This window comes from Cebus imitator, unplaced genomic scaffold (assembly GCF_001604975.1).
Source record: "Cebus imitator isolate Cc_AM_T3 unplaced genomic scaffold, Cebus_imitator-1.0 Scaffold43, whole genome shotgun sequence".
NCBI classification, from domain to species: domain Eukaryota; kingdom Metazoa; phylum Chordata; class Mammalia; order Primates; family Cebidae; genus Cebus; species Cebus imitator.
The window spans coordinates 5202859-5221835 of record NW_016107358.1 but is presented as its reverse complement, the minus strand read 5'-3'; the positions used below and the strand labels follow the sequence as shown (position 1 = coordinate 5221835).

The 18977-nt window shown below is 41.0% G+C and overlaps 1 non-coding gene across 1 annotated transcript; it reads left to right on the top strand.

Annotated features, from left to right (window-relative positions):
• The first annotated feature begins 16530 nt into the window (after positions 1 to 16530).
• On the top strand, positions 16531 to 16656 carry LOC119470904. Its single transcript, XR_005199882.1, has one exon. It is a non-coding gene; the product is annotated as a U6atac minor spliceosomal RNA (small nuclear RNA).
• The last annotated feature ends 2321 nt before the right edge of the window (positions 16657 to 18977 follow it).

The window sequence follows — 18977 nt, the reverse complement described above, 5'->3', positions numbered from 1 at the left end:
CAGTGAACAAATTATCTGAGGAAAGCTGATGCTTTACTAGGGGCATTGATTCATATGGTTTGGCTGCGTCTCCACCCAAATCTCATCTTGAATTATAGCTCCCATAATCCCCACATGTCATGGGAGGGAAGGTAACTGAATCATGGGGGCGGGTTTTTCCCAGGCTGTTCTCATGATAGTGAATAAATTGCATGAGATCTGATGGTTTTATAAAGGGCAGTTCCCCTGCACACACTCTTGCCTGCGGCCATATAAGACGTACCTTTGTTCCTTCTTCACCTCTGCCATGATTGTAAGGCCTCCCCAGCCATGTGGAACTATGAGTCCATTAAACCTCTTTTTCCTCATAGATTACCCAGTCTTGGGTATTTCTTCATAGTAGTACAAGAACGGACTAATACAATACCTGAATAAGACCTTCCCATGCATGAAGTATGCCACCTTCCCAATGAGAAGACATTGCACGTCACCGCGATGGATGAAACCCAAACCAACCACCCAAAGCTTTTTTCATAGATGCAGACATACAACCAAGGACCACCAGCTCTAGAAAAAGAACACAGCAACAATAACAACAAAAGACCAAGATTAAGCAAAATAACTAACCCAAGGGAAACAGAGAAAATTCCAAAAAGAAGAGACATTCTTAAACAATCCATTCATTATAGAGATCAAAGATACTATTATATCTAGAAAATAATGATAAGAAGCTATGAAAAAGGAACAATCAGAGAACAAGAAACACATTTTTAAGAATTCAAAGTAAAATTGCTTGGATTAAAAAGAAAAGTCAAGTTTCTAAAATAAAGTTGAGGAACTCTCCCAGAATATACACATGATAAGATAAATAAGATAGGAGACTGGAAAGTCATTCAGGAAATCTAACATTTAACTAACAGGAGACTGAAAAAACTACCAGCAGAAAGAGCAAAAACCAGTAATATTTTAATAGATGACCTCAAGGAAGAAAGAAGAACGGAACAGAGCAGGCTGGGCGCAGGGCTCGTGCCTGTCATCCAACACTTTAGAAGCCCCAGGCAGGTGGATCACTTGAGGCTAGGAGTTTGAGACCATCCTGGGCAACATAGTGAGACTCTGTCTCAACAAAAAAAAATTAAAATATCAGCTGAGCATGGTGGGGCACACTTGTGGTCCCAGATACTTGAGAGTCTGAAGCAGGAGGATCACTTGCGCCCAGGAGTTCAAGGCTGCACAGCCACTGCACTTCAGCCTGGACGACAGAGCAAGATCCTGTCTCAAAAAAAAAAAAAAAAAAAAAAAAAAAAAGGAGCAAAGGAGCAAGAAGGCTGCTGAATTGAGTCTCAAGCTCAATTCAGCTTAGGAGTCTCAAACTCTTAGATGCCATTTACATTGTTACCATTGATACCATTCATATTGTTACCATATACAGGTATTACAGTTGACTCTTGAACAATGGGGAGACTAGGGGGACCAATCCCCCAACAGAGTTGAAAATCCACACATGACTCCCCCAGATCTTAACTACTAATAGACTACGGTTAACTGAAAGCCTTACCAATGACATAATTAACAAGTATATTGTATATTATATGTATTATATGCTGTATTCTTACAATAAAGTAAACTCAGGGAAAAAATGTTAAGAAAATCATAAGAGAAAATGTATTTACTATTCATGAAGTGGAAGTGGATCACCATAAAGATCTCCATCCTTGTCATCTTTAAATTGCCATCTCACCCTTTTTCAACACAGAGATCCTGGAGTCATCTGTGTTCTGACCTCCCCAGCTGGCCTCCACTCCCTTCATCCAGCAGTTTAAGGGACACGTACTAACCTGACTCACTCCCGCTAAAACTCCACCATCTAAAACAGTTTATCCAACCTCTGTTCAATTTCCCTCCATTCATGCAAAGCCGGGGACTAATTTTTCCTAATAAGGAGCCAGGTTCCCTCTACCAAGAGCTAAATTATAACAAGAGTTACCTCTGCTAAGGGCTCATTTTATGCTAGACACTTTCTAAATGTTTTCTCTATTCACCTACCATTCTACAAATACATATTTTATTATCCTCAATTTTTTTTTTTTTTTTTNTTTTTGAGATAGAGTCTTACTCTGTCGCCCAGGCTGGAGTGCAGTGGTACAATCTCGGCTCACTGCAACCTCCGCCTCCCAGGTTCAAGCAACTTTCTGCCCCAGCTTCCTGAGTAGCTGGGATTACAGGCACCCACCACGATGCCCAGCTAATTTTTTGTATTTTTAGAGAGATGAGATTTCACCATATTGGCCAGGCTGGTCTTGATCTCCTCACCTCATGATCCACCCACCTCGACCTCCCAAAGAGCTGGGATTATAGGCATGATCCACCATACCCGACCTATCCTCAATTTCAAAATGATAAAACTGAGGTTTCAAAGTGTTAAATAATTTGCCCAAGAACAAAAAGTAAGTGGAGGAGGCAGAATTTTGCCCACAGTTACCTGACTTCAAAGCCCACACTTTCACATTTTACCACAGCCCTGCCCTAATAATTTACATTTGCATTACATTTTATAAGCACATTTATATATTAACCCAGTTTTATTAATTGAACAACCCTATGATATAAGTTTACAGGTGAGACTATTGAGGCCCAAATAAGTTAATGATTTACTGTTGATCATGTGATTCATTCGATGTCCACCGATTCTTAAAACTACCAGCACCTGTTTTTATGCCACTTTTCGGCTCAATTTTCATCATTTGACATTGTACCCTTACGGTGCATCAAGTGTCACTACAACTGTGACTTTTTGTTTCTGCTGCCAGTTGTTTCATGGCCAAACCCTTCATTCTATCACTCCACACCATCTTCAATCTGGCCACAATGCACACCCTTCATCCCTGCCAGGCAGGCCTCCTGGCTGTGCCATCACACTTGCTAAGCTTGTCCCCATCTTTAAACCTCTGCCTAGGCTCACTCCTTCCTGGGGCGCTCTGTTTCTTTTATCTGCCCAAATTGCCCCCGTTATTTCAATGCACATCTCAGATTCCAAGTGAATGTCTATCGCTCCTATCCCTGATAGCCCATAGGATAGGTTTTCACTGGCCTGCATGTTGGGTATTTATAGTTTTCAATCGGATCCCCCTCCGTGTCTTATGTTTATTTATCCCCATGAAGGCTTTCTGCTTCAAACCTGCATAAGCTCTGTGAAGTCAAGGATGAAAACCCATATTTCTTTATATCTCCCCCGTGCCCAGTACCTTGGGTCTACAAGGTGCATAGCTCCTAGAAAATGCTCAACAAACCCTTGAGGAACTAAACTTACAGCTTTTGAGTTGTTTGTCCCCAAGTCAAGTATCTCTCTTCCCCTGTTATTCAACTTATCTGGAAAGCTTGCCAGGTCCTCGTGACTTTCCTTTGAGTCATTCGCCTTTCTCCCCACATTTTCCAGGCTTATTTTTCCACTGACCTGGTGTTCTGATGTGCCTGGTCATATTCCTCATTTGTCTTTACTTTCTGCTCTTTCACAAAGCAAAATGTGAAATGATCCATGCTTTCATTGGCAAAGCTCAGTCTTGGGTTTTCTTCCCCCTCCTAACTGAACCATTCATGTGGAGGAAGCTTTTGATCCAGGATTCAGATACTCAGTCACATTTTACATAACCAGAAACCATGCTAGGTGGTTATGTAAACTCTGTTTTTGACTTGAATAGCCAGACAGCAGTCTTTACAATTTAGGTTAAAGCAAGTTGTCAGCTTCCATTCATTTTTGATGGTCTGAGTGTCAATGTTATCCCACAATAGTGCTGTCAAAGAGATTCAGGAGTGTGTCAGGGGAGAATATTTGAAGACAAAAAAAAATATTTTTTAGACCATTTTTGTGTAATGTGTTGTCATTATCATATAACATGCCTAAGAAGAGATCAAGTTTGCTAATACAGTTTAGTGAACAATAGCTGGAAAAGAGGTAACACAGACGAGGTAGCCCACCACAAAGCAAAGCAGGGGTCAACATTCGAGGAAAGTGCTTTCATTTACATTAAAATGTCCAGGCGAGTGGCCACTTCTTTAGATACTGATGAACTAAGTGACTTTATAAATTACCTTTTATTTTGGCAGGGAGTCCTTTCTAACATACACTCACTACCACTTGGCTTTGAGAATTCAGGATATTTCTGGAAGGAAATGACAACAAGAGGAAGAAGCATGGAGAAACTGAGGAATCAAAACACAAACTCACCTAAGTCATGCAGTCTTGGGGCGGGGGGCAGGAAGTCATTGCATGTTTTGTTTTTGTTTCTGTTTTTGTTTTTCGAGTCAGTCTTGCTCTGTCACCAGGCTGGAGTGCAGTGATGCGATCTCCCAGGTTCAAGCGATTCCCCTGCCTCAGCCTCCTGAGTAGCTGGGACTACTAAATGTTTTCTGTAATCACCCACCATTCTGCAAATAGGTGCCCGCCACCACACCCGGCTTATTTTTTGTATTTTAGTGGAGATGGGGTTTCACCATGTTGGCCAGGCTGGTCTCTATCTCCTGACCTCACGATCCGCCCACCTCGGCCTCCCAAAGTGCTGGGATTACAGGCATGAGCCACCATGCCCCGCCCCATTGCAAGTTTTGAACCGAACATCCTATCTTTAGTTCCCTGGCTTCTTCAAGTTGCTTTGTCCTGAGGTCTTTGACCTTTAAAGCTACACCTTTGGCTTCTCCAAAGTACTCTATGTACGTGGAGACTTGCTGAAACTCTTGTAAACAGGTTTCTGCCTAGGATCATGTAAACATCACATGCAACAGTTTTGTGCTGTGGGACTTGACCATTTGATCAAACCAATGTAAAGGAGGTATGCCACATGGTTCTAGCCTAATCTGACAAAGTAGAGGTCAATGTGGCCTCAGTCATAGTTTGCCTACCCTGAGGACAACATTTACCTAGTGATTAGTGAGAGGAACCTATGTTTTTGTACTTTGAAGGGGATAAGGGTGTAAGTAAGCTACCACCTTGAAGATTCTACCTGATGACGCAGAATTTTAAGAAACCTTTCAGACTGATTAATGGAGCAAGCTCACCCATGCTTCCTGGTCAGTCGCCTTAGTGAGTAAAAGTTCTCTTCCAAAATTAAAAAATGCCATTCCCTATAGCAATCATTGAAGAGCTTTTAAGGGCTAACACAATAATACAGAATTATGTCAAAAATCCTCTCATCTGAAGTTGTTAAATTCAAAATCAGTGCCAACATTTGCCAAGCAAAAGAGGGATAGATTTGACAATAAGATATTTAAGTTTCTTTGTATAAACCAAAAAAATAGTAATAATTCCGCAAATGAGAAAAATCTTTAGAGCTGCTATGTCAGAAAGTTGCTTAATATTTCCACCATATGAGGAGTTTATACATGTCAGTAAGAAGAACACTAAGATACCAAAAATTAAGTAATTTAAGGTTAGGAATGATTTTACAAAAAAAGAAAGTTTAATAGTAAGCATAACAATTTTCAATCTCAAAAATTATTAAAGAAATTTAAATTTAAAAATTAGCCGTTTTCCCTCATCACATACCTATTTTTTAAATAATAATTTAGTAAGAGTTTGCTTAAAAAAAGAAAGAAAGAAAGAAAGAAAAGGTGATGTCACATATTTTTGGCATGAAAATGTCTTATAGCAGCTTTGGAGAGAATTTCAGCAAAAATTATCAAGGAGCTAGAAATTTTATTTCTGAGAATGTATCCCAAGGAAAAAACTTAAAATTGGGAAGGGGGAGCTCTATGCATGCATGCTTACTAAAGTATTCTTTGAGGAAGAGACAGATTGCATAATTTAAAATATTTTTCTGATTACTAAAAAATTAAGAATAGTTAACACCAAGGTCAGGTGCAGTGGCTCATGTAATCCCAGCACTTTGGGAGGCCAAGGCAGACAGATTACCTGAGGTCAAGAGTTCGAGACCAGCCTGACCAACATAAAGTAATCCCATCTCTACTAAAAATACAAAATTAGCCAGGCGTGGTGGCACATGCCTACAATCCCAGCTACTCTAGAGGTGAGGCAGGAGACTCTTTTGAACCCAGGAGGCGGAGGTCACAGTGATCCAAGATCACACCATTGCCCTCCAGCCTGGGCAACAAGAACAAAACTTCATCTCTAAATAAATAAATAAAAGAACAGGTAACACTTTTGAGCACTTACACTGTTCCTGAAACTGTCCTAAAGGTTTATGTGACTGAATCATTTAGCTTTGTAAAAATCCTATTGAGTGGATGTACTATTGTTATCCAGTTTTACAGATAAGGAAACTAAGGCACAGAGAGGTTCAATAACTTGGCCCAGCTTAAACAGTACGTGATGGGGCCAGAACTGGCATCAGGAGCTAATTCCCAACAACTAACTTATATTCCTCTCTCACTGTATAATATTTTCATTGTAGAGAACGGGCAAAAGACAGGTAAACATAAAAACCAAATTTATATTCACTCATAATAATCAGATATAACTAGTAGTTCCTTTCAGTCATTTTGATATGCAGGTGTAAAATCCTATTACACAATTCCATCTCATTCTGGACTTAACAAAATATTTTGAGAATTTTCCATTCTCTTCCATCCTGATTTAGATGTTTTAGAGGTATATGGCCAGTTAATTTGCCCCTACTTTTAATTACTTTTTTCAATACATTAAACATCTTTATAAATAAATCTTTGTCTGAAGTTCTGATTTCTGAAAACAGAACTTTCTGTTTTTGAGGACAAATGCCATTCTTAAAAAGTATATAATTTCTAAGGATACTTGACTGTTTTTGACATTACTTTGCTTTTATTCTTTTTTATCTCTTTTTATTTATTTATTTCAATAGGTTTTTGGGGAACAGGCAGTGTCTGGTTACATGAATAAGTTCTTTAGTGGTGATTTCTGAGATTCTGGTGCACCCATCACCCAAGCAGTGTACACTGTACCCATTGTGTAGTCTTTTAGCCCTCACCCCCTCCCACCCTTCCCCGAGTCCCCAAAATCTATTTTGTCATTCTTACACATTTGCATCCTCATAGCTCAGCTCCCACATACGATGCTTGCTTTTCTATTCCTGAGTTACTTCACTTAGAATAATGGTCTCCAGTTCCATCCAGGTTGCTGCAAATGCCATTATTTTGTTTCTTTTCGTGGCTGAGTAGTATACCAAGGTATATATACACCACATTTTCTTTATCCACTCATTGACTGATGGGCATTTGGACTGGTTCCATATTTTTGCATTTGTGAATTGTGCTGCTGTAAACATGCATGTTCAAGAGGACACTTGACATATTTTCTTCTACTTTTGTTTTTTTTTTTTTTGCATTCTTCATTTTTTTTTTTTTTTTTAACACCTATGATGCCATGAATCCATAGGGAATGGGTTCCAGCAGCTCAGGCTCCTTCCCAGTGGCTACCACACAGTGCCCTTCTCTGGGTGGAGCAGGCTGGCACTTCAGTTGAACCCAGTTGCCTTTCTCTTTGGCTTCTTTCTTTTTCTGATCATTTTCCTTCATGCGTTTTGGGAAGCCATCTCGGCTCTTACAGTGCTTGATGTGCTCAATACGCACATTAATGCTCTTGGCAAGAACCTTGCCCTTAACTTGTTTGTTTACAGCAATGCCAACAGCATGCTGGGGGACACTGTAGACTCTTCCAGTGTCGCCGTGGTAACACGGGTGGGGCATTCCTTTTTTAACAGTTCCCATCCCTTGATGTCTACAATATCACCTTTCTTGTAGATTCGCATTCATGTGGCCAAAGGAACGACTCCATGTTTTCTGAAAGGCCTAGAGAACATATATCAGGTGCTTCTCCTCTTTCCCTTTGTGTTCGTCATCTTGGCAAATTACTGGAAAATGGCGGCTCCAGCTGAAAGGCGGCATATTTTCAAAGTGTTGTTCAGAAAATGTCTTATCAATTTATTTTCCTGTTAAGGGTGTCTGACAACCCCTACCCTACCAATATCATTTTGGAAAACATTTGCTAATTTAATAGTTTTTAAAAAGTCTCTTGTTGCCATCTTATTTTTTACTCTTTGTTCATTAATAGATATAAACATGTATCATATATCTAATGGCCACTCAATATTTCATTTTTGTATAATTGCTCATTCATGTCCTTTATCCTTTTTCCAAAATTGGTGTTTCACAGATTGATCATATAAGCTCTCTGTATATTAATGTTATTTTTCCATTTATACTTTTCATTACCTATATTTTTTAATGTTTTGTTTACTCTATTATTTATAAACATATAAATTTGGAAACACGATAGTTGTAATAGGGAAATAGTAAGTGTGTTTTATTCATCTCATGGGATATTATATATTGAAGAAAATGTTTCTGAAAAGTTATCAATAATATGGGAGAATGTTTATTTTATGGTATCACAGGAAAATATAGAAAAAAGTTGGATGTTTAGTATGATAAAAACAATAGGCATATTAAGACTGGCAGAAAAAATATTAACAGTGATGATTTTTAGTATTGGGTCTTTTATTGATTTTTTCTTTCTTTCTTTTCTTTTTTTCTTTTTTTTGGTAGAAGAGTAATATTTGCCACTAGAAAAGAAGCAACAATCTTGAAGAAGAAAGAGAGAAAGGAGAAAAAGACATTGTAAAAGAACCAAAGAAAGGGAGTTGGCTAGTACAACCCTGATCTTCTGTTCAGTGTTTCACTTTGCTGAGCTGTACGAGAGATAAGCTGCTTCTGACACTTGAATATCTTGCTCCAAAAAATAGGAGAAGCACCAGTCTGCCTTCCCTCAGCTTCCCTTCTTCTCACCAGGGCTGGACTGGACCAGGTATTTTCACAAACCAGAGGGGCCCATGAAACCCCAGAACACAGGAGAAAGGGGCTTGAGTTCCAGGATTGGAGGACTCTCCACCAATTCCTTACTGAGGGCAGCTGGCCCTGCTGCTGAGGGGCAGCCCTGGGCCCTACCCCACAGGCCAGGAGGGGTGGGACAGCAGCTGATGCACACAGACCCCATGTCTGCCAGCTGTTAGCCACCCAGCTGTAGAAAGGAGAGAAAGATCCAACCAGCCGGTTAGCTGGCTGCACAAGGAGGGCCACTTAGACCCATTCATTGAATATAAGTTGGTTTTCCAGCTGTCTTTTCCCCAGTTGAGGTGTTACCTTCTCAGGGTATGAGTGCCCCTTGGGATAGGAGAACCAGTGATCTATATGGCATAACCACAAGCATCCTTTTTAAAATTTATTGCTGAACTCAAAGCATTTTTCCAAAAATCATGACGTTCCTCAAAAGGAAGAAAGGGAGTTAAGAACAAGAATTTTAATCCGCACATTACTGGGCATGGCACTGGTTCTTAACCCTGGCTGCACACTGGAATCACACGAGGAACTTTCCAAATGACTAATGCATCAGGGATTTTAGAAAGCACCACAGGTGGCCGGGTGCGGTGGCTCACTATGGGAGGCTGAGGCGGGCGGATCATGAGTCAAGAGATAGAGGCCATCCTGGCCAACATAGTGAAACCCCATCTCTACTAAAAAAATACAAAAATTAGCTGGGCGTGGTGGCACACACTTGTAGTCCCAGCTACTAGGGAGGCGAGGCAGGAGAACTGCTTGAACCCGGGAGGCAGAGGTTGCAGTGAGCGGAGATCCCGCCACTGCACTCCAGCCTGGCACCTAGCAACAGAGCGAGACTTCCTCAAAAATAAATAAATAAATAAAAGCACCACAGGTGATTCTAATGTGCAGGCAGCTGGGAATCTCTAGGCAAAAGCGATGAGTTAAAGCAATAGAGAAGATTGTTAAATCCCAATGAAGGGTTTGAGAAACAGACCCAGTGCCTCTGGTGGAGCTGGAATATTTGTAATTGTATAATTCAGTTCAAGGGTCTAGTACATATTCTGTCACTCCGTCTCTTCATCTTACATCATCCTCATCTTGCATCTCTACGAATAACCATCTCCCCATTATCAAAGGCAGCAAAGAAAGGGTTACAATATCTTGCCCAATGTCCCCTCGCTAATACAGAATGAGGCACAGAGAGATTGAATAATATAATGGAAGCCTAAGGCCACAAGCCACAGCCCTAACATCCTTGCTATTAATAGAATACTGTTTACTTTGGAGTGGAAGAGCTTTTTAATGGAATTGGTATATGTGCAGAATAGTGTTAAATCAGTGGAAGATTGAGGAAATATTAGCGGGAAATTTGCCGCTACTTTCATTATTAATTTGTAATGGATCTTTAATATGGCAACAAATGAAAACATCCTTTGGCCACCTGTTAAGCCAATAGAAATAACAGAGAAATTTAGTGTACTGAACAGCATTTTAAAGATAATTCCTAGACATGGATTTACTAGTGAAAATTCTATCAGAAACAAATCCAAACAAAAACTCTATCATTAACGAAGCATATGGCCTGATATTAAAAGTGTTATGAGACCAAAAGAAAGTTCTGATGCTGAAAATATGTTAGAAGTTTATCAGCTAATGAATAGAATACAATTGATTCAGTGATTTAAAGTTTAGTAGTTTATTTTATTTACAATTTTATACATTGAAAAGAGAAAACAATCAATAAAAAAACTGCCTGAGAAGAAACAAGAATGGCAAATTCGGTGATTTCGATGTGGATTTACATGGGAAAATGTTTCAGATCCCCTGGGATGATAAAATGTCTGTTGAAAGAGACATAAAAGGAAGACGATAGGAAATTTAATAAACCCAAATTACAGAATGTGTTTTTTTCCATACTACAATTTGGTTGGGGTTGCATATGATAAATAAAGAGAGATAAAGAAATACAATAGAATGCAGGGCGAGGCGGCTTATGCCTGTAATCCCAGCACTTTGGGAGGCCGAGGCAAGCAGATCCCGAGGTCAAGAGATCGAGACCAGCCTGGCCAACATGGTGACACCCCGTCTCTACTAAAAATACAAAAATTAGCTGGGCATGGTAGCAGGTGCCTGTAGTCCCAGTTAAGGGAGGCTGAGGCAGGAGAATCGCTTAAACACAGGAAGTGGAGGTTGCAGTGAGCCGAGATCACCCCACTGTACTCCAGCCTGGTGACAGAGCGAGATGTTGTCTCAAAAAGAAAAAATACAATAGAAAAAGAAGAACAAGTACAGTCTCTTTGCTGTCAAGTATCTCGTAAACAGGCAGCAACATTTATTTTTAAATGATTGTTCTCTTTTTCATGCATTCGTATTTTTTTAACATAAAAACCAGACACATAAAGCTAAGAAAATAAGTAGCTATAATTAGAGTGGGAACTGGAATTGGGAGTGGGGGACCAGGGAAAGGTGATGGGGTGGGCTTGTTTTTGTTTTTGTTTTTTTTCCTGTTTGCAAACCTGTAGTTAAGCGACAGGTCAAGAGAAGAAATCTCTTATTCTGCTGCCAGAGACAAGTTCAGCAGGTTTCTGAACCAGAGAGTGAACTCACGGAAATGCCAATCCATCCACAGCCGACTATTAGTAAAATAGAGTAGATGACAGACCTGGAAGAACCCACTGAAAGCCTGGCTGAAATCTTTAGTTGCAAAAGAACATCAACAGAAAAATACAGCTGGAGGGAAATAAGCCTTGGTCTTCCTCCCAAATAGGCCCAGGAGCAGACCTCAGAAATAATCCTGATCTAAACTCGCAGACTGGCCGGTGGAGTCTTCCTCCCTGGCCACGTTTGCCTCAGAACGAAGCCTTCCCAGAGCTGTTTGGAGCAGCCTGTGGTACATCGTTGTGTCTGTTCATTCAGTATAATTAAGAACTGCTTGCTCTAGGGGAAATGAAGGCTTTGATTAAGAGGGAGTGTTTCTTCTCCCTTTCTTCTTTCTTGCTTTTGTTCAGCCTTATCCAAATTTTTTTTACTGTTTTTTAAGTCATGTCACATTCTGGGGCAATTTCCACTTTTTGTGATAACAACCAAGTGCTAAAGGCACATATTAATGGGGGGTATGTGTGTGTATGTGTGCACTTTAAGATGGAATGAGGGAGGCTCAGAAAGAGGAACGCATCCCAAACTGGTTTTTAGACCTGAAAAAGCAAAAAATTCATAAAACCAAAAACTGACTGAAGCAGATTATGAAGAAACTCTGAGCAAACGCCAAGCAGCGTGTTCCCCAGGCTTGGAATGGCATTTGCACTCTGCAGCAATAATTTCTTTGTTAACAAGTAAATCCTCCCAGTTCTTTCTGTGGCTCCCACTATTATATACCACTATGGAATGACCACAGAGGGTGGGCTGGGGAGGGAGGGGACCTGACACCAGTTATCAATCTTTCGCAAACCACAAGTTCTAAAAGAGCACAGGATTTATGAGCAAACAAGTCCACAGAGCCCCAGCCAGACAGTGAAAAAATCATGGGGTTGGGATGACTGTGAACATGTCAGAACCAAAGACGGAGGAGAGAAAGATGGCACAATGAAATGGGTCTTCCTTGCAGATGGATCATTCTAATTCCCATCGAGCCTGATTTCAAGAGCATTTCACAGCTCTTCTTTCTCCCTTTGAGAAAGTCAAATAAGTAGAACATGTCAATAAATCTGATCAATACCCAGAAAACCTTATAGTTAGCTAACATCCCAGTAAGGACATTTGTATTGACTCAATTCTTGATGAGGTCCAGTTGTATATCTGAGGGATCTACTTTATGAAATATGTAGTGCCTTGAACACAGTAGGTGTTCAGTAAATGTGAGTGCATCAGATTAGTGGAATTCTAGATAACTGAGGTTAAACAAACACTGTCCCTTTTTTTCTCTTTTGTCCCATCAATTATCAAATGCCCTTGATACACTGTCTAAAAATGTTTTAAGATCAGTTTCTCTTTCGCATTCCCAGAACTTCACCCTTTCCTAACAATGATCATTCAATGCCTCAAAGTCTCCTGGCTTCTGGTTTATCACATTACTCTTCCTAAGCATTCCCCAGCTCAAAAGCTTTGAATCACTTTCTACAGGTATTGATCGACTTACGACCTATGCAACTTACGACCATTCGACTTTACGACCACCATCGCTAGCCACGACTGCTCTGCGTCTGGCAGCGCAAACGTTGCCCAGCTGGGCGTATGATAGTGCGGGCCAGCTTCCGGCAGCACTACCATCTCTGTGTGCACCATTTCAGCTGTACATATAGCCTACTCAACTTACGACCAAATCGTATTACGACCGGTCTGCTGGTCCCAATCGTGGTCGTAAGTCGAGCACTAGCTGTAGTGCCTTTGGGATAAAGCTCAAATCCCTCTGCTGACATTCTGGGCTCATCACAATTCAGTCTCATCATGCCAATCCAAATTTTCAATAAATCTCAAAAGAAAAATGATGCTTGCATCAAGTCAACGTCCTCTCTGGTCTTTGTAGCGACTTGTGCATTTCTACCACAATAACTTTGCTTTTCCTTTTCTCCCAGCTCACCCCACCTAAAATGGTTTTCGCACTTCCTCCTTTTCCTCTTTCCTCTCTCCACTTTTCCTATGGAACCTCACCCCCCTCTTTGTCCTGAGGGAGACTCTCAGAATTCCAGTGTCTGGAATTCCACTGTCTGTTTCACTGTCGCCACCCATTGCAGGCCATTAGTAGGATTTTCTGTCTCTCAAGCATTGCCTTGACTTCTTGATCCACTCTCCATTCATTCATTCCTTCATCCATGTCTTCACTCAACAATCATTTATTGACTGCCTATTTTGGGCCAGGCACCATGCAAGGACCCATGTATAGAAAGATAAATGAGAAAGCGTCTATTGTCAAGGCAATCCTAATCAAAGGGAAGAAAATTACAATGCACTATGCTCAATTCAGTCAAATATATTTACATTATGCATATGATCTTTCTGGTTGTCAGAATCCTAAATTCCCTGAGGCCAGAAACAATACCATGGACTTCTTTTGTGGTCCCTGGTAAGCTTATTGAGCATGTAACTTGGTTTTTGAAACATACTTGCTTGTTGTTATTAAATGTTGCAATAACGAATTCAAACTCAAAAATTGTCTTGCTATTTCTGCATTTTGCCAGGAAAACAATTCAGGTCTAAAATGTGAGTTATATAGAATATCTCTGAAGAGATAAAGTAACTGGTGACTTCAAGAAAGAATCAGTTGCCTAACAGACGGGGCAAGAAAAATGCTTTTTTATGTACATATTTTTATACTTTTGAATTTGATACCATATGAATGAATAACAAATTGAAAAATAATACATTTTGATACAGTTTTAATGAATCAATAGGGAGAAAGCTATAGGTGCCAAATTTTTATTTTTCTTTTATCCTCTTGAGCAGTGATTCCCAACCTTTTTGGCACCAGGAACTGGTTTCATGGAAGATGATTTTTCCACAAACAGAGGGTTGAGGGGATGATTTTGGGATGATTCAAGTGCATTACATTTATTGTGCACTTTATTTCTATTATTATTACATTATAATATATAATGAAATAATTACACAACTCACCATAGTGTAGAATCAGTGGGAGCCATGAGCTTGTGTTCCTGCAACTAGATGGTTCCATCTGGGGGTGATGGGAGACAGTGACAGATCATCAGGCATTAGATTCTCATAAGGAGCACAACCCAGATCCCTGGCATGTGCAGTTCACAACAGGGTTTACATTCCTCTGAAAATCTAATGCCGCTGCTGACCTGACAGGAGGCAGAGCTCCGGCGGCAGAGAGAGTGATGGGGAATGGCTGTAACACAGATGAAGCTCCACTCATCTGCCCACCTCCTGTGTGTGGCCCGGCTCCTCACAGGCCAGAGACTGGTACTGGCCTCTGACCCAGGGGTTGGGGACCCCTACTCTTTAGGATGCTTATAAAATGACAACTTTGAAAATCTTTACTGTTAACACAGATGATAAGAATGATAGGAAGAACACAGTGCTATTCCAAAATCATTCTTGACTTCCTCCTCTTTCTGGTGGATTCTCTTCTCTTTCCTCCTGCATTTGCTTCTGGCCTAGAATTAAGTTTGAGTCCAGAGGAAAAAAAAAAATCAGGCTTGGCATCAGTAGGCTCTGGTTCTACTGGTCCTGGTGCTTTCTTGCCAACTAAGAAAATGACCAATAGCAGAGTCTTTGGGTGTCCTGTAAGGCCACATGCCCCGGCCATGCCTGGAACAGAGCTCAGCATAGTCAGCCTGCAACGTCGGCAGAGCCCCTCTCAAGGCCATTTTCCTCCCGTATATCCCTCTGGATCTGTTCACCTTTTTATTTGAAGAAGGGGCTGTTTTTAGGGTGCCGACAGTGGTATTCGGAGGGTCAGCTGACACGCACATGGGTAAAGGACACGAAAAGAATAGCACCCCTTTTCTACCTCTCTACCCCACTGCTGGTAATCTTGCTTTGTCAAGAAACAAAAGCATTTTAAAGTGGGTGTTCTCTGTGTAACAAGTACAGAATGGAGAGTTTTTACAACGCGCCCCTTTTAAGAAAGCACCATGCATTTGAATTATATTGAGCTCAGCATCACACTCCCAGAGTTGTTCATGAAAATTGAGAACTATCCAAACTATTGAACCCTTATTAGCTGTCTGTTTTTCCCCCCACCTCCACTCCTTGTGCAAATCATATTCAACCCATTTGTGATAATGTTCTCACTGGTATGCCTGGAAACTATTAAAACCAGATGTCCAGACCACACTGCAGACATCTGGGACGGAGCAACTCTGGTGGCGTCATAAACAAGTCCCTGTGCATGGAAGATAAGCCCCCTTCAGGTGTCTTTTTTGGTCTTCTTATAATACCAAATATATAACTTCCAAATGAGAAACTAGAGGCAGCTTGCATTTTTGCTTTTATATTTACTTTGGCGTCTTTTTCTTTTTTAAGTTTGCTTTCACGAATTCGGAAACGTAAACTCTTATCTTGAGCTGCTGAGGCCTTCATAAAGAATACTTCGAGACCACACATTTATACATTGAAACTGGAGATTCAACTTGTGTATGTTACCCACTCTGAAAACACCAGATCCTGCTTTGTATCATCTAATAAATGCCCTATTATTAGAGAAAGAAAGAAGGGAAGAAGGGATAACTATATTTAAACCAAGTTTTATTTGCTTTCACTGTTACTATCAATTGTTCCTCCAGTATTTGCACAGTTTCTGAAAATATTTAAACCAAAGCAATGCTTTTCTCAGCTTTTTTTGGTAATGAGGAAAATATGTCTGATCGTATTCATACTATCAGAATACAAGAGTAGGCTTTGGGCATGAACAAAGGATAGTGATTGGAGAATCCCTAACAACTGATTTCTCTAAAGAAAAACTTAAAAGTGGCTTAAGTGTTATATGAAAGGAGAGAAGGGGCCGGGTGCAGAGGCTCACGCCTACATTCCCAGCATTTTGGGAGGCTGAGGCAGGAGATCGAGACCATCCTGGCCAACATGGTGAAACCCCGTCTCTACTAAAAATACAAAAATTAGCTGGGGGTGGCGACAGATGCTTGTAGTCCCAGCTACTCAGGAGGCTGAGGCAGGAGAATTGCTTAAACCCAGGAGGTGGAGGTTGCAGTGAGCCAAGATTGTGCCATTGCACTCCAGCCTGGGTAACAAGAGCGAAACTCCGTCTCAAAAAAAAAAAAAAAAAAAAAGAAAGAAAAAGAAAGGAGAGAAGGTTGGCATTCCCCTTGACAAGGATGGAAGAGGCTCTTGGGCCTGACAACAAGCATTTAGTTAAGGCATTGCCGCCTACTTCATGGCACCTAACCATTACTAAATAAAAAATAAGATAAAATAAATATGGCACCTTTTACTGCAAAATCATTGACTTTTGCGAATTGTGTCTATGTTGATAGTTTGTTTCTCATACACAGTGTTGCGAAGGATTCAAACCCACCCCATTAAAAGAGGAATGGGTTAAACTTAACAAGTGTTAAAATCTCCAGAGCAAGTATATACATGAAAAATGGAGCCAGGCATGGTGGCTCATGCTTGTAATCCCAGCACTTTGGGAGGCTGGGGCAGGTGGCTCACAAGGTCAGGGCCATCCTGACTAACACAGTGAAACACCGTCTCTACCAAAAATACAAAAAAGTTGCCCAGGCGTGGTGGCCCATACCTGTAATCCCAACACTTTGGGAAGCCAAGGTGGGTGGATCACGAGGTCAGGAGATCGAGACCATCCTGGCCAACATGGTGAAACCCCGTCTGTACTAAAAATACAAAAATTAGCTGGGTGTGGCGACAGACGCTTGTAGTCCCAGCTACTCAGGAGGCTGAGGTAGGAGATTGCTTAAACCCAGGAGGTAGAGATTTCAGTGAGCCGAGATCACACCACTGCACTCCAGCCTAGGCAACAGAGCAAGACTCCATCTCAAAAAGAAGGGAAGGGCAGGGCAGGAGAGGGGAGGGGAGGGGAGGGGAGAAAAATGAAATGAACAGCTTTCTATTCTGCGTCCCCTGCCTCCACCCCACCTCCAGAAATGCATATGCTATGGTGGTTTCTGCGTATTCTTCTCAGGCAGCAAATCTTGAAAGTCTGTTCTTCTCAGGCAGCAAATCTTGAGAGCCATGGCTTCAACCAGAACTCATGTTCTCAGGCAAGTCTGAGGTTCTGAGCCAACAGACAGCTTAATGGAACAAGGGGCTAAGCGTGACTCTTTCTTTCACAGTGACTCTCTAGGCTGTCATCAGAGATCCAAAGAACAATATAAAAAGGACACTTAGTCTTCTTTTCTTTCAGCCTCAGAAGTTACATATTTAGTGGTTTTATGACCAGTAAGCAGAAAATCAAATCCTCAGCTCCAAAAGAAAGAGCAATGGAAATATATGCTTACTTCTGTGCTGCTTTCTTTCTGCTTTGGAGGGACCTAAAATTGTTTATTTTTTAATCTTAGTCAATTTTTTTAATGCATGGTTGATTACCTATTACGGTTTTTATGTCCTTATGATACTTCTAGATTTTTCTTGACAAAGATTAAGGTGATCTTCATGCCTTCTTTGATATTAAAAAAAAATCACAGATGAAAAGGAAAAACTTTCCTGTGGTTATTTCACGAACTGGAAAAAGTAAACAACAAATAATAATCATAAATAAATATTATTTTCAGACCATGCAAAGAGGGGCAGCAGTTGAAGAAACAAATTGCCCCTTAGGGAGTAGGATGAAAATGCAACATGTTTTTATGAGAATTTTTTAATACAGATGTTTGGGGGCCTATGGATCATTATTTTTAAGTCACTGTGATTTGGGGAGGACTTGTTTCCCATCCTTCCTTTTCACTAATGGCCTTTGTACTTCTCTACCCCCACTGCTGAACATTCACTGAAGCAGGACACCCTCTACCTCCTGGATTGTTAGGATTATCAAAATGCAAAGACAAAACACCCAATCATACTCAGGTTTGAGTTTCAAAATGGATTGGTGAGACTCCTAACACAAATAACTCGGCGTGCATAGCAAAGATGTGATTTTAAGGGCTGGACTTTTGAGTTTCAGTAGGCTGAGCCTATTGATGCACATAAAGTTCATGACATAAACCATAGATTGGAAAGAGTATCACTGAAAACTAAATCGCAACTCCATTGGCTAGGGTCGACAACTAGGCAAGGAGAGCAGTAAAGTCAGATGATGATGCGGGCCTGCAAGAGAGTTCCCCAGACCCTGCCCTGTGTCCACAGCCAAGACGGCTCCGGAGGGAGGGGAACTGGTAGACATTCCAGATACGGATCTGAGATCAGGGAAGACTGGGATTCCTCAGAGAAGTCTGGGGCATTGAGAAACTTCAAGGAGAAGTCACCTTAGCCAGCATGGGGTAGCAACTAAAGAAGTGAAATGGCAGGAGGTTTGAGGCAGGTCCCTGAGCCTCTTCCCGGGAGAGAGGTGGGAAAGCAGCACAGTCTTATGCCCTCCCTCTTCCCTCGAGGGGGCAAAAGGGCTGAGGAAACCAGGGAACGAGGAGGCGCCTCAAGATGGAAATGTGTTGAACTTGGAGTATGTGGACCACAACCAGAGACAATGGCAGGACCATAAATGGCTCAAGGAATAGACAGTGAAGGCAGAAGACCAGATGCCCCTCCCCTCCAATTCACTGACAGCA